At 46.3% G+C, this 14583-nt stretch overlaps 1 protein-coding gene across 10 annotated transcripts in view; it reads left to right on the forward strand.

Moving 5' to 3' along the window:
• The window catches only part of ATP2B2 (ATPase plasma membrane Ca2+ transporting 2), a 365301-nt gene that overhangs the window by 8796 nt on the left and 341922 nt on the right, over positions 1-14583 (forward strand). For 2 of the 10 annotated variants that reach the window (XM_082682464.1, XM_082682466.1), the window contains exon 2: positions 561-660. The exons of the other annotated variants lie outside the window; for them this stretch is intronic. The gene's annotated coding sequence lies outside the window, so the exon portion shown is untranslated. The remainder of the gene's footprint in view (positions 1-560; positions 661-14583) is intronic. 10 annotated transcript variants of the gene reach the window in all.

Here is a 14583-nt window from a genome sequence, read left to right on the forward strand (position 1 = left end):
TGGAGGGAGGCCGGCTTTAGACACGGCCATCCCTCAGGCAAATACTGAATGCAGATGACAGCCTTGAGTTCGGTAGGGCCAGGCAATTACAAGCACTTTTATGAGCACAGTCCCACTCAAGCCTCCCCAACACCTTGTGAGGAAGGTCTCTGCCCCATTTTACAGAGGAGCAAAGTGAGGTCTGGAGAGGATGTGGCAAAAGGAGCTTTGTCTTCATTTATAGTGTGTGGGCTCCAGACCTTTCCTTTGCACACATCCTTTCAGAATTTGCAGATGCCAACTCTTTCTCCCTCTTAAAAAGGAATACTGGTCAAATATGACTTCTTTGTGAAACTTTTCCTCAGGGTGCCCCACCCACCCCACCCCAGAGCATGAACTATTGTGTGTTAACTGCTGAACCGGGGAGTTGGCTTTTGGTTTCAATGACTTGGATTCGTGACTCCACTCGCAAACAGTAAGACCCTTTCTTATCTCACCTAATCTAAAGCTCTGCAGGTGGGTAATTCCAGGGCTCATCCATACCACAGTAGCCCACGGTCTGTCTTTTTCCCCTATCGCAGTCCTCAGCCAGGAGGAGCTCCCTTAGTGGGAGCATTCCCTGCTGGTGTCACAGAGCCTGGGATACGAAAGACAGGAGGCATCTCTGCACTTCTTTATCAGGTAGGAATTCTTTCCCAGGAAGTCCCCTGCCGACTTCCTCTTATGTCTCTTTGGCTAGAATTGGGTCACATAGCCAAGCCTAAACCAGTCATAGCCAAGAGCATGGGACCAAAAGCTTAAAAGGGCCAGGACTTAGCTCTGAAGCTGTCAATTGAGGGCATAGTCAGAGCTCTGCCAGGCAGAGGAGGGAATGGCCCCTTGGGAGGCAGCCCTCAGAGTCTGCCCAACTGTGCCCTCACTATCCTGGCTCCCCACTAGGCTGGAAGCTGTGAGAGGACAGGGGGTTGGGGTTATCCCTTCCGGTGCCCTTTGCAAGCTAGCACAGGGCTTGGAACATGTTAGATATTGAGGAAGATATTGGTGGAATGAATGAATGCCAGTGCTCTGGGTTTGGTATTTTGGACAACAGCTTTGCCCTCAAAGATATTGTAGTGCAGTTGTGGAGAGGACACCTGAACCTAAAAAACGATGTGGAATTAGGGCCTGGACTCTGGCACAGACTGAATATGCCAAGGGAGATAAATGCCTCCATAGGTGCCCAGAGAAGTAGGATGAGGACCGTTAGGAACCAGATACTATGAAAGGTAGAAGTGGGTAGTGGAGAAAAACACTTGTGTACTCAGAGAATGGATGGGAGTATGATGGATTTGAGGCAGGGAAAGCATTGACTAGGCCTGAAGGGGACTCATTCTTGAGGACCTACTATGTGCAGGTCATCCTACTTGGATTTTTTGTCTTAGCTTTCCCGTGCCTCCATGAGGTGGTCCATTCTCTCCTGCATTTTGTAGGCAGGGAAGCTAAGGCTCAGAGGTTGCGTGAGGTTGCTTGCCCAACAGTAGAGCCAGGAGGTAGTGGAGTTGGTCTAAGAAAGCAAACCCATTGTGAAAAACTAGCTCCCTTCTGCAAAGGGGCCCTGATGGCCAAAGGAGGCCCACTGAGGACCAGCAGGCAGTGGAGTGAACAGGATCGGGAGCCTAAAAACTGACAGGAGGGCCTAGAAAATGTGTGGTGCAGTGAAGATGCAGGTGAACATCCCAATAGAAGAGGTGTATATAACAGGATTCAGGGCAGGCTTGAGAAGCTGTAGCCTTTGGCATTAAACCTGACTTCAGATCCTTGATCTGCCAGTTAATAACTATGACCTTGGGCAGGACACCTCACTTCTCTATACCTCAGTTTCTCCATCTATAAAATGTTGATAATTAAATGTATGTCCAATGCCTGACATACAATAAGAATTTAATACGTGTATTTTTCATTATCAGTATTGTTGTTGCTGTTGTTTAGAAGTTGGTGGGTAACTAACCAGAGCTAGAGGTGACTCCCTCAGTGTAGGGGCCCTGGGTTCTACTTCTGCTTGGTCACTGCCTCCACGTTTGACCTTGACTTCAGCCCTCCCATCATCCTGGCTCTCCAGGGTTCATCTGTAAACTAAGAAGGTTGAGCCAGTTGATTTCTAGCATCCTCCCTCATTCTAAATTCTGCACATGTGTGAAGTAGAAGGGGGAGGCTGCGATGACAAATGGGATCAGAAAGGAGTGAGGGGGCGTCTGGGACTGACTCTGTGCTGGGGAAGCAAAGGAAGGGAAGGTCAGAGGATAGAAGGAAGAGCAAGGAGGAGCCAGAGGCCAGGCAGACAGCAAGGACTAGGCAGGTGTGCAAACCCTGGGCTGGGCAATTTGGAGGTGGGCACATGGATGAATGACTAAAACCAAATGAGGCAGGAGTGCATTGGGAAGAGCTGCAGCTGACACCTGCCCTCCTTGTGGGAGAATCAGAGGGAGAGGAATCAATCACGGCTCTTCCTGATGCTTAATACCTGGGGGCTGGGCTTTGAAAAGTGTGTGTTCAAAGACTAAAATTGAATTGCTCCGAAGTTTGCAGGAACACTGCAATTATGCCTGAGAACATGTCTATGAAATCCCCTTGAAATCTATTTTTAGGCACAAGGTTTTATAACCAGAGTCAGAAATCGAGTGGAAGTGTGTGGGAGGCTGACCCTGGACAGTTTCCATGTTTGAGAGGAGGGGATATTTTTAACTGCAAACCCCCTGTCTCTGAGGGTGAGGCTGGGGAGGGGGCATCTTTGCCACTTTGGGTTTCTCACCCACTGCCACATTAAGATGGGAGCTGTCTTTGACAGAAGTTGTTAAAGTTGCTTACTCGGAGTGGGTGGCTGAGGGCCGCGGATTGAGCGGGGGAACTTGTCTGGGACTTCTGTATATTGGAACAGAGATATCTGAGACTTCATTTGCCAGAGACTCCTTCAAATCCATCTTGCACAGTTGTCACCGAGCCCGGGCAGCTTTGTCTGGCTGGAGACTTTCTTCTTGCACTTCTGTATCAGTTAGCTGTTACTACCTAACAAACTGCCCAAAACTTGGTGCCTTAGAGCAGTAAATTCATACTCTTGCCGGAAAATCCACAGGACATCTGGATAGTTCTTCAGGTCCTGGCTGGGTTTCCTCCCATATCTGTGGTCTTCTGTTGGTTATATAGGGGACTTTGTTGATCCTGGTGGGCTCTTTCGCGTGTGTGGTGGTCGGCAGACTCTGGGCTGGCCTAGGGATAGCTCATCCCTCCTCCACACAGTGTCTTGTCCTCTAGGAGCTCTCCTGGGTTTGTTCACATGGCAATGTCAGAGAGCAGAAGCACACCAGGATTCTTGAGATCTTAGTCTGGGATTGGTGTAGTGTCACTTCCAGCACATTCTGTTGGCTGAGGCAAGTCACAAGGTTGCCCCAAATTCAAGGAGTGAGGAAATATGTTGGCACTTCTTGATGGCAAAGGCACCCTGGAAAGGGTTTTCACTTAGACTTTTAACTGGGGCCCACAATGCCTTCAGTTTACACCACCATCAGCACCAGTGTTGGCCTCTAGGGCTGTCACAGTGAGTAACCTTCCCTCCCAAAGTCTACCTGGCCCCCAGGAACCCCTTACTGTGCAAAGAATTTTCCACAAGAGTCCTATCTGTGGAATCAGAAAAATGGATGCCCCCCAAACAAAGAGAGGTCAGTTTTCACTCATGAGATGCAGGAAACCGTTTGACGTTCTGAAGTATTAGCAAGGAAAAGGGGGAAATAGATGCCATAGTCATTGCTGAGCAGTTTCCATGCCCTGGACCATCAAGGGCATAATTCTGCAGTATCTGTTAGAATTAAAAATGCAGGGGCACCTGGGTGGCTCAGTGGTTAACAGCCTCTGCCTTCGGCTCAGGTCATGATTCCAGGGTCCTGGGATCGAGCCCCGCATCGAGCTCTCTGCTCCACAGGGAGCCTGCTTCCTCCTCTCTGCCTGCCTCTCTGCCTACTTGTGGTCTCTGTCTGTCAAATAAATAAATAAAATTTAAAAAAAAAAAGAATTAAAAATGCATGTGAGAGTTACATACACAGTGGTATGACCAGCTCATGGATTACGACTCAGCAGTGAAAAGGAATGAACTGTCAATACACTCAGCCAGATGAATGAGCCTGAAGGAGTGGAAAAGGCCAGTCCCCCAAGCATACATAGTGCACGAGACCATTAGTGAAATGACATAGAGATGGAGCAGGGGTTAGTCGTTGTCAGGGGATGGGGGTAAGGAGAGGGGCTCGTAGCCGTAAAGAGGGGTAAAAGGGGGTCTTATGATGGGACAGTGAGTATCTTGGTGCTGGTGGTGTTTACATAGGGATACATGTCATAAAATGGCATAGAGCTACACGAGGGTGTGTGGACAAGGGTGTGTGTAACCGGTGTGATCTGAATAAGCTCTGTGGAGGGTACCAATGCCCATTTCTTGGTTTTGATATTGTACTTGATTTATGCAGGATGCTGGCTTTGGGGGAGGCTGGGGGAAGGGACCCTGGGACTTCCTTGCACATTTCCTTGCAACCTCCTGTGAATCTATAATCATTTCCAAACAAAAAGTTAAAAATAAATACCTAGACTCCCTGGCCTTGCAAATGAACACTATTGCTCGTGACTGTCATAGAGACATTGTCTCCTGCCCCAGGAATCTTGTGCAGATGGTCACTGACACTATTTGATACCAAAGCATTGGAAACAACCTGGTAACAACCCAAATGTATTCTTTTACCTAATAATCGTTCATTGAGTGCCTACTGTGTGCCAAGCACTATGCCAGGCTCTAGGGACAGAACCATGAACAAAAGAGTCCAAGTCCTTGCTCATATGGGGTTCACATTCTAGCGATTGTCCCAAAACAGGGGGCTGGTTAAATAAACCACAGAGTAGCTACACCAAGGAATTCCATTGCAACAGAAACAGATGAGGTAGACCCATATCTCTGTGTACTAATAAGGTTCTGTCCCCAGAGCATATCACCTGGGGAAAAGAGCAAGAAGCAGATTCAGGTGTTTATGTAAAAAGAGAATGAAGAACCACGATCAAATAAATGAAGGACCAAGCTTCACTGTACACTTTGCTGACTTTTAAGCCAGCCCAGCTCCCTAGAATATTGGGTCCCCGAGGGCAGGGAGTTGTGGCTATTTTGTTCCTTGCAGTGCCCCCCACCCTAGAGCAGACCTGGCCCTTGGGAGGCACTTAGATATCTGGAAGGAAAGAGTGAATTGTACCCATTTGTTGGTTGCCCAGTGGCAGCACAGATTACTCAAAAGCCCAGTGATGGCTTTACTCCCCAAGAGAGCTGTTGACTGAATGTTGACTGAATATCCTTGACCTTGAGGATACCACATATTTTTCTTTCAACTTTGTCATCACCAGTGCTCATGTGGGGTTCTCAGGGTCCAACCCTGAGAAGCCACAATCATCAAGGCTTCGGTCTTACCTGTTCACACTGGTATTGGTTGTGTAGTGATTTCACTGTTTTGTGGTTCATGAGGCAGCATGTCAGGAACACCTGTCTGCCTTGTCTCATTTAATCCTCCTATCAGTCCTGTTTGGAGAAAAATAGATGTTCATAACAATTTCTGTCTGATCTCAGGCCCCAGCCCTGCATGTCAATGTTTGGGCACCCAGTGATAGATGGCTGGGAGCAGACGAATCTGTTGTGGGACAGAGAGAAATTCCCTGGAACCTGCGGAGTGCCACAGGGGGCTAGTATGTGTTTTCTTGTCTCTCTGCTCCCCACTTGGTCCCTTAGGGAATCTACCGTGTGTCCTGGGATCCATGGGGAAGGCATCTCCCTCTCAGATGCAGAGCTCCTGCAGCCCTCTGTGTGTCTTCATCTCGGCAACCCCTGAGTGTGGCTTAGAACAGAACACAGAACAGACCCTTGGGGACTATTGGCTGAGTTGATATGAGCTGAGATTTTTTTTAAGGCAAGTGCTGAATTTCCAATCACAGGGAACCACTTGTACAACACTTAGCTTTTAAAGTAAGAGAAAATATGAGTTCATCTTTAACCCACAGGAGAGTTTCTGTGGTAGGATGGCTTAACCAGCAAGGAAACCAAGACTCAAAGCAGTTCACTCATTCACTCACTCATTTGTTCATTCACTAAATATGTCTTGAGGGCCTGGTGTGAGCCTGTGATTGGTCCTGGCCATGTGGCTTTGACCCATCACCATCCTCAGAGTAAAGAAGCAGGCACACAGTTCATTTAGTGTTCCCTAGAAACCTGCATCCTTAGGGTCCACAGCACATAAGTAAGTCTCTGTGAAGCCTTGCTATCCCCATCAGAGGACCACAAACCATCCTTCCAAATGCTGGCTAAGATGATGTAGCATGAAGATGCTCTTGGGGTCATGGAGAGAGTCATTCCAGATTCTGGGATTCCCCCTGGACTGTGGGCAACCAGAAGCTATGATCATGACCTCGACATGTCCCCTCATCCATTTCCTGCTAGGTCCTTGCAAACATTTATTACCCTGCTGCAGAAAAAGGCTGCAAGGCCAGATGACTTGTCTGTAGCCAGTGAGCCTTGGCGCCCACAAAGCAGAAATTAATGAATGACTGTTGGAGAGAGAGGCAAGGAATAGGACAGCAGCTATTTAAGGCTCCCTCCGCCAAAGCAGATCCTAATGCCTGCATCTGTCTGTTAACTCTGTCCGCTCTTGGAGCACAAATCAAAATCACGCTGGCTTGGTTTTTGTTAGCTTGCCAACTCCAAGCTCCTCAATTTGTATGTCTTGTAAAAATCTGCAGATTTTGAATTAATAAAAAAAAACAAAACTGTGAAAACTGATTCTTACTCTCTCTCTTTCTGACTTTAATAGGATTCATCCAAACCTTTGTGGAACCAACCAATATAATACACTCAGGTCAGAATGCCAGAGCTCAAGTCTTGCCTCCTCCACTTTTTCTCACTTGACTTCTCTGGACTTCCATTTTCTCAACTGTGACATGAAGATGAGGAAGTAGCGCTGTTGGAGAATAAGGGAGACACTGCATGGAAAAGTTCCCAACACCTGTAACCCCATCATTGATGGCAGACTATATATATATATATATCGAAAACTATTACCCTCCCAGTCTTCATAGGAAGACTGTGATCTTGGGGTATCAAGGTTTGGGTGTGAGCTGCTGTGTGACCCTGGGGAATTTAACATTTCTGGGCTCATGTACTTGAGGCATAGAAGGATGGAAAAATCTCCATCATTCTGAGTCCAGGTTTGGGATAGAGGAATGGAAATATTAATTGATTATCAGATGTTTGCTGAGTATCTCCTAAGTGCAGTCACTTGGAAACTGTGGGAACCTGCTGGTGACTTCCGATGCTGGCCTTTGGTGCTGGGCCCATGCTTCATGGAAGGGGACCTATATTTAGTGGGTTTCTCTGAAAAGCAGCAGTTCATTTTCATGGATAAACCTGAGCACTTCCCCTCTTGCTGTTTGACTGTATTAGGCCCCAGGTAGACAGGTGTGGAGGACCGGAAAAAATAACTGTGAGCTGGATGCTAATCACACAGGCTGTCAGGGTGAAGCCTCAGGGCCCTGTAGTGCTATCTTGACGTTGGAACTAGAGAACCATACAACTGGAAGCAGTGAAGGGGCCCAGGCCCTCTCCTGGCCACATGAAGCTGCTGGTTTGGTCCTCCCACAGCTGCTCAGGAATATGGGGCATGGAAACCCATGAGGAGAGAGAGGAGAGAGTGGCTTAATGGTTGGGGCCCTCGGATCCCACCTTATGGTATCAGAGCCTGGAATGCTTTCCTTCAAGGCATGGTCTATTGTGTGATTATTCATGAACAGTCCTGTAATAAGAGATATCTCTATTCCCATTTGATAGATGAGACCCTAAGGCTCCAAGAAGCTAAGGGGCCTTCTGCAAATTTAGTTTACTGCAAATAGCTTGACCAGAACTTACCCCCAAGGTTTGTGCTGCTTCCATTCTTGTTTTAAAAAAAAATTCCCATTTTGACTTGAAAGCATCTGCTTAGGAAGAATCAAAGACCCTGAGTCAGCCTTCAGGAAGTAGAAAATTCCATAAAGATCCAGAAAATTCCATAAGTATCCAGAGGACCTACTGTATGTCAGATGCTGTACTAGGTATTTGGGATTCACTAGTGAATAAAGAGTTACTTAATACGTGATTATGGATTGAATTTTAAAAACTTGATACAAAAGCTTTTCTAAAATGGGTTTGGACATATTTTAATTCATATCCAGGTGAGAATTATCAGACCATGACCTTTCCCATAATGAAGTGAAAGACTTTCTTCCAGAAGTCGATTTTGCTGCCTTTCTCTTTCTCTCTGTACAGTGCTGTTACTATATGCAGGGGAAACCTGGGCCCCACCAAGGCCACATCTCTATCTCTGGAGTGGTTCTAAGAAAAGTTGTACACATCTGCCTCACACAGTGTAATCATCAAAAGGGAGGGAATGTAAAGTCACCTAACAGATTGAGTGAGTGACTAAAGCGAGTGACAAACTTCAGAAGACTTCATTTCCTGTAAAATTGAAGGAGTAGTAAGTTTGAGATTAAGAGATGATGATACATTTTCATGTCTGTTTATCTGTCTCTAGCCATCTATCAACCCATCGTCATCATCCATTTATACATCCATCCATTTCAACTTCCTTCTTTCCTTCCTTCCTTCCATCTATCCAACCACCCATCCATCCATCCATTCATTTCTCCATCCATCCCTCCCTCCCTCTTTTAGTTTATACTGGTGCAAGTGAGGGCTTAGCAAGTGTCAACTGTTAAGAGGATGACGGCACAATGTTCCACAGTAACAGTGCCTCACTGTGTGGATTGGATGTTGTACCTCCTATTGATCTTAAAGTAACCTCATTTAAGAAGCAGGAGTGTATCCTCTTTTTGGTCAATCTTGGATGGTGAACAAAGTCATGGCTATGACTTAGCTCCCTCCCAGTCCCTCTTCCGCTTTGCCCTTTGAAAATGAAGACTCATATTCTTTTGACATGAACACCATTGTTGCAGTTTGTCCCCAGAGCTTTGTTTCTGTTCTGTAACATGAGGACAGAATCTTCTGTATGCTGTGGGGTAGAGGGTGGCAGGAATGGATTGGTGTGTATGGGTGTATTGGCCTCCCTCCATTCAGTTTTGATCTCTGCTCATCTCTGGAACTGGCCTTCTGCTCTGTCTAGAATGCTCTTCCTTCTTTTTGCCCCACCCTCACTGAGCACTTACTCTGTAGAGCATCTGGGTCCTGCCCATACAAAGCCCACCACAGGGTGGATGATGTGCAGTAAGTACCTTAAAAGCAAGGCGGAGTGTGACAAATAAGGCAGGGCACTAATATCCGCCAGGCTCCCTCCATGTGCAGAGTACATCATCTTAGTGGTTTCCCAGCAACTGCATGAGAATGCTGGTCTGCAGCAGGGTTCTCTGATCTGAGGCAAGCAGGAGGCTGGTGGGGAGTTTTCTATAAAACTAAGGAGAAAGGAGGCCTTTTGTCCTGAGATTACACTTTCCTACTTTTTCTGTGCTAAAATGGCCTTTCTTCTATGATGCTGAGGCCAGAAGGACATTTTTAGTGTTTTGCATTTGGCAGCACTAGATTGAGTCATCTAATGGTTTTCTTCTTTGTTGGATTGGTCGGTTTTGTTTCACATTTTAATTTTACTGGCCCAGGGCATCTTTCAGTCTGGGAAATCTTATTTATCACTGAGTTATCTTATTGTGGAAAGGGTTCATCTTATTTAATGTTACTAAGAATTCTGTGAGGTAGACATTACTGTTGGCATTGCACAAATGAGAAAATTGAAGTGCAGTGAGGTGGCTTCCCCTGAGTTCATAATGGCAAAGGCCATTCTCAGTCCTAGTCCTGACTCATGCCAAAGCCTACCCTTTCCTCCCACCCCAGCCCAGGAGCTACTGCAAGGGAAGCTCAGGGTGATGGATTTAGTAGAATATATTGAGATGCGCACTAGATAACTCAAGGCTTTGTTTCTTACCTAGATCTGCAGGAAGGCCCAAGTAACCCCTTTAGCTGGATAATGTTAACCAATGGTAGATGGTCTTGCACCTTCAGACCTGATATTCATACACAGCCCAAGTGGATCCCCTCATGGATCTGCCCTCCTTCCCAGCCCCTCATACAAGGTAATGACAGCATGAGTGTGACCCAAGCGGTTTCCACATCAGAGCAGTGAAAGGAAAGACTTTCATGATCCCTTCCCTTTGCCTTTTTCAACTGAAGACCACCCTGACACTTTCTGGGGTGCATCCCCTATTCTCATTACTGCATTTCCATCCTCAGTCAAGTTAAGGTTTCCATCTTGACCATCCAGTGCCCAGGGTAAATTAATGGCCTTCATATTTGTGAGTAAGCACTTTGCAGATTTTGCAGAATGACTTTGCTGGTTTGGCTGCTTCTGCTGGCCGGCCATAGGTGACCTGGAAAGTGATAAATCATGCTGGAAGTCTGTTTGCCTTAACTCTGTCCCCCCTCTGAGAGTGAATTTCCTTTCTCTGGTGGCTCTGTTAGAGGACTTGGGTCATTTAGCATTTAGCATCAGGGACAAATCTATAGCTGAAGTGGACTCAGACTAATTTCTGAACAAAATGTTTTTCCTTCTGATCTTGAACAGTAGGAATTTGAGGCAAAGGACATACAGGAAGGTGTTGAAAAGTAAGACATGCCCATTATTCTTGATTTGTGCTCTCAAGACAACATGCTATGGATGGCGGGTTCACTAGAGGCACGTGCCACATCTGGGGATTGGGGTGTCCTTCCCAGACCCAGAGTCAGCCACTGGGGCCCTCTCTGTGGCTGGAGATCCACAGAGACTGGCTGACAAGACTGGCTGACATCTTGCAGCAGGGAACAGCTCTCATTTTTTTCTAGAACGTCACATATCTTGTCTTTTACATATTCTTGATAACCCTATGAGGTGGGCCAAGGTGCTCTGGCCTTCCTCACAACTGGAGAAACAGAGGCTGGAAAAGTAAATAGGAAAAACACCTGATACCTTCCTCACAGGGTTTGTGGTGAGAATTTAATGAATATATGACAGGAATAATGGTAATGAGTATATGTGTGTGTGTGTGTGTGTGTGTGTGTGTGTGTGTGTGTATGCACGTGCATGTGCACGCGTGTGAATATACAAATCATAACAAGTGCCTGGCACATAGGATGTAGTCAGTAAATATTGGCAGCTGACCATTATTAATATCTCTAAAGCCACTTAACTAATAACCAGCAGATGTCTTGAGTCCCAGTTGACCCTTTTAATTTTCATCATTTTATCACCCAACTCTCTGTTTTTTTCACTAAGACTGAAAAGTCTTATAAGAGCAAATTTCCTCTAAAGTAGTTCCCAGAAGCTCTAAAACTGGAGAGAAGTGTTGACCTGAAATGCCACTGGCACAGCATCTTCTATTTCATTCGTTTTGGAACAGAGGCATTAAGAGCACTCTTCAGCCCACCAACATAATACAAGTCAGAAATACTTGAGAACTTGGTATGCACCACATAATGTGCTAAGCATTTTACAATTTGTCCTACTTGATCCTCAACAGCAACACTTTGAGGAAGGTATTTGTATTGTTCCCATTTTATATGTGAGGAGACTGGGGTACAGAGAGGTTAATAATCAACCCAAGGCCCCCCTAAGAGGCAGAATGGATTCTCCAAATGCATGCTCTTCCTTTCTTAGGGCATATGTGTATTAGGGAGGCTTCCGTGTAGAAGCGGCTTCTCTCTACCACCACTTAGGGCCATGCATAAGAGAGTCAGCCTCAGCCCTAGGTTCTCAGTGCCCCCTGTGCTTTCAGAAGACAGGGCTCCAGCCCTCGAAGCTGTGCCTCTCCACCACTTCAGGCTCCTGTTTGGGCCACATTCTCTGCACCTGGGAAACGAATGTGGTAGGTGGCACGGGCACCACATACCACTTCCAACCCAGTTTTCCAGAGCTAGATGCTGAATTGCACCTAACTTCCTTTGTTCTTAGTTTTATCTTTCCGAGGACAGAAAAACTACTGTTTAAGAGGTGGTCTCAGTTTTCTTATCTGTGAAATAGGGTTGTTGTGGAGGCTTACTGAGAATGTGGTAAGCACAGGACCGTCATGAGTGCTTAGTTAATAATCCCTCCCTTTAAAATACAGAAGTGGGGACCCCTGGGTGGCTCAGTGGGTTAAAGCCTCTGCCTTCAGCTCAGGTCATGATCCCGCGTCCTGGGATTGAGCCCCACATCGGGCTCTCGGCTCAGCAGGGAGCCTGCTTCCTCCTCTCTCTCTGCCTCCCTCTCTGCCTACTTGTGATCTCTGTCTGTCAAATAAATAAATAAATAAAATCTTTAAAAAAATAAAATACAGAAGTGGTTCTATTCCGCTGAGACACTCATCACAAAGGCTCGTGGAGGTTCCAGGACACAGTGCCTATTCTCTCCTTGCCTAACATTACTGTGAGGAAACCAGTTAGAGAGTTTGACTGGTCTCTTGGTGCTTTTCTGTGGAGAGCAGTATGTGCCAGACTGGCTTTTATCAGAGAGGCATCGACCTCTCACTCTGTTTACACAGATTTAAGTTCCCATCCTACATGGTTCAAATGGGGACAATCATGAGGTTCCAGGTCAGTGGGAATCAAAAGGGAGGAGAGGAAGATGAGGGACAGAGGAAGGCGGAAAAGACAGATTTAGCATTGTATACTTTAGCCATGAGAGGAGAATGAGTCGCTTGTTAAAATAAAGTTACTTCTGCTCAAAACGGATGTTTGAAGGTTGTCCTTTAGTGTGTTTGGGTGAAAAATCCAGATGTCATATAAAAAGTAACTTGGGGCACCTGGGTGGCTCAGTCAGTTAAGCATCTGCCTACAGCTCAGGTCATGATCCTGGGGTCCTGGGATGGAGTCCTGAGCTCCCTGCTCAGTGAGGAGTCTGCTTCTCCCTCTCCCTCTGCCTTTCCTTCACGACTCTCTCTCAAATAAATAAAATCTTGAAAAAATTTAATTTTAGAAATGGGAAGTCTTTGTACTGGGGCTTAGAAAACAAATAAGTGAAGAATAAGAATTCTAGTTGCCAAAGATTTTTTTTTTTAAGATTTTATTTATTTATTTGACAGACAGAGATCAGAAGTAAGCAGAGAGGCAGGCAGAGAGAGAGGAGTAAGCAGGCTCCCTGCTGAGCAGAGAGCCCGATACGGGGCTCAATCCCAGGACCCAGGATCATGACCTGAGCCGAAGGCAGAGGCTTTAACCCACTGAGCCACCCAGGGGCCCCAAGTTGCCAAAGATTTGTCCATCATATCCTTTCACACAGAGGTCCTGGCTGCTCTCGTGTGTGTATGCATTCCTGTACCTATTTGTTCCCACACACGTCCGCCAGGGCACCTTTGCGTGCATTAGGGAAACACGCCCCCTCTGAGCAGGAGCAGCCCCAGGACACACTGTGAGGTAGGCAGATAGTGAACCCTACTGGCTGCCTTGGGTCCATGTGACCCTGAGCAGAGGTGAATGTGGCCACACACACCGTTTCTTTCTCTCTCAGACAGGTGATGATGCCTTTAACTGAGGTCTAGCAATCTCACAGTGAAGTGAGGCACCTCAGCTAAAATCTCCATGGGATGTGTGCAAGTACTTGCTTTCCAAGAGTCATTTCTACAAAACCCACAGCTGTGCTCTGCTTGCTCAGCCACCTTCTTGAAGATAATCTGCTTTGTTCTGTACCTCTTCACCCCTTGTCTGGCCATGGCAAGCACACTTACTGGTCTGACTCCACAGGACAGATTTTAGTCCTTCTGTTTGGTACCTGCGTACACTGGAAAGCAAGCTTTGGTCCTTGCCATTTATAAGGCATTTTGTCTGATCCTGGCAAAAACCCTGAGGATTAGATGGTAGGGAATTAATACACCCACTTTACAGATAAGAAGGTGGGCTCTAAGAGAGAAACCTTAGAGTCGCAGAACATCATGGGTGATCTGGATTTAGAGAGTCTGTTACCTTGTCTTAAGTGATTCTTAGCTTCTGGTAAATTCCTTTGGAAGTGTGAACCTTCATGCTCTCTCCGGCTTAGCTTCACTTCCCCTTTTCTCTCTGACCCAAAGCCTCATGCTGACTGTCTTCCAGAATGAACTCACAACAGCTGAAATCCAACCATCATCTTGATTTTGTCATTGTCCCAAGTAAGTGGCACAAACCTTTGTGACACTTAGTTGGCAGTGATCACTATTGGAACTTGTTGCCACACACTTGATTAGCTTTCCTTGCTAGTGTGATCCCTGCTGTGGTTATGATTGTCACAAACCTGCTCCTAAGAGCTGGACCGGACCCAGGCATGGTGGACACTTGTCTTTAGAGCCTGCCCTCAGAGCCCAGGTCCCATTACCCCAAACACCCTGAGGTGATAAATCTTCATCCTAATTTTCATTTAGGCAGATAGTGTATCAGTGTCAGGCCCAAAATGGGTATAAGTAGATCACTGTTGCATGAGACAGTTAATTGATGAATCCTTTGAGAGTGGTATTTAACAGAAGTCTTTCAGTTGCCAGTGGCCAAATCACACCACCAATTAGTTTAAGCTAAAAATGAATGTATTGATTCACACAACTGCAAAG

This window comes from Mustela nivalis, assembly GCF_964662115.1.
Source record: "Mustela nivalis genome assembly, chromosome: 1".
Lineage (NCBI taxonomy): Eukaryota > Metazoa > Chordata > Mammalia > Carnivora > Mustelidae > Mustela > Mustela nivalis.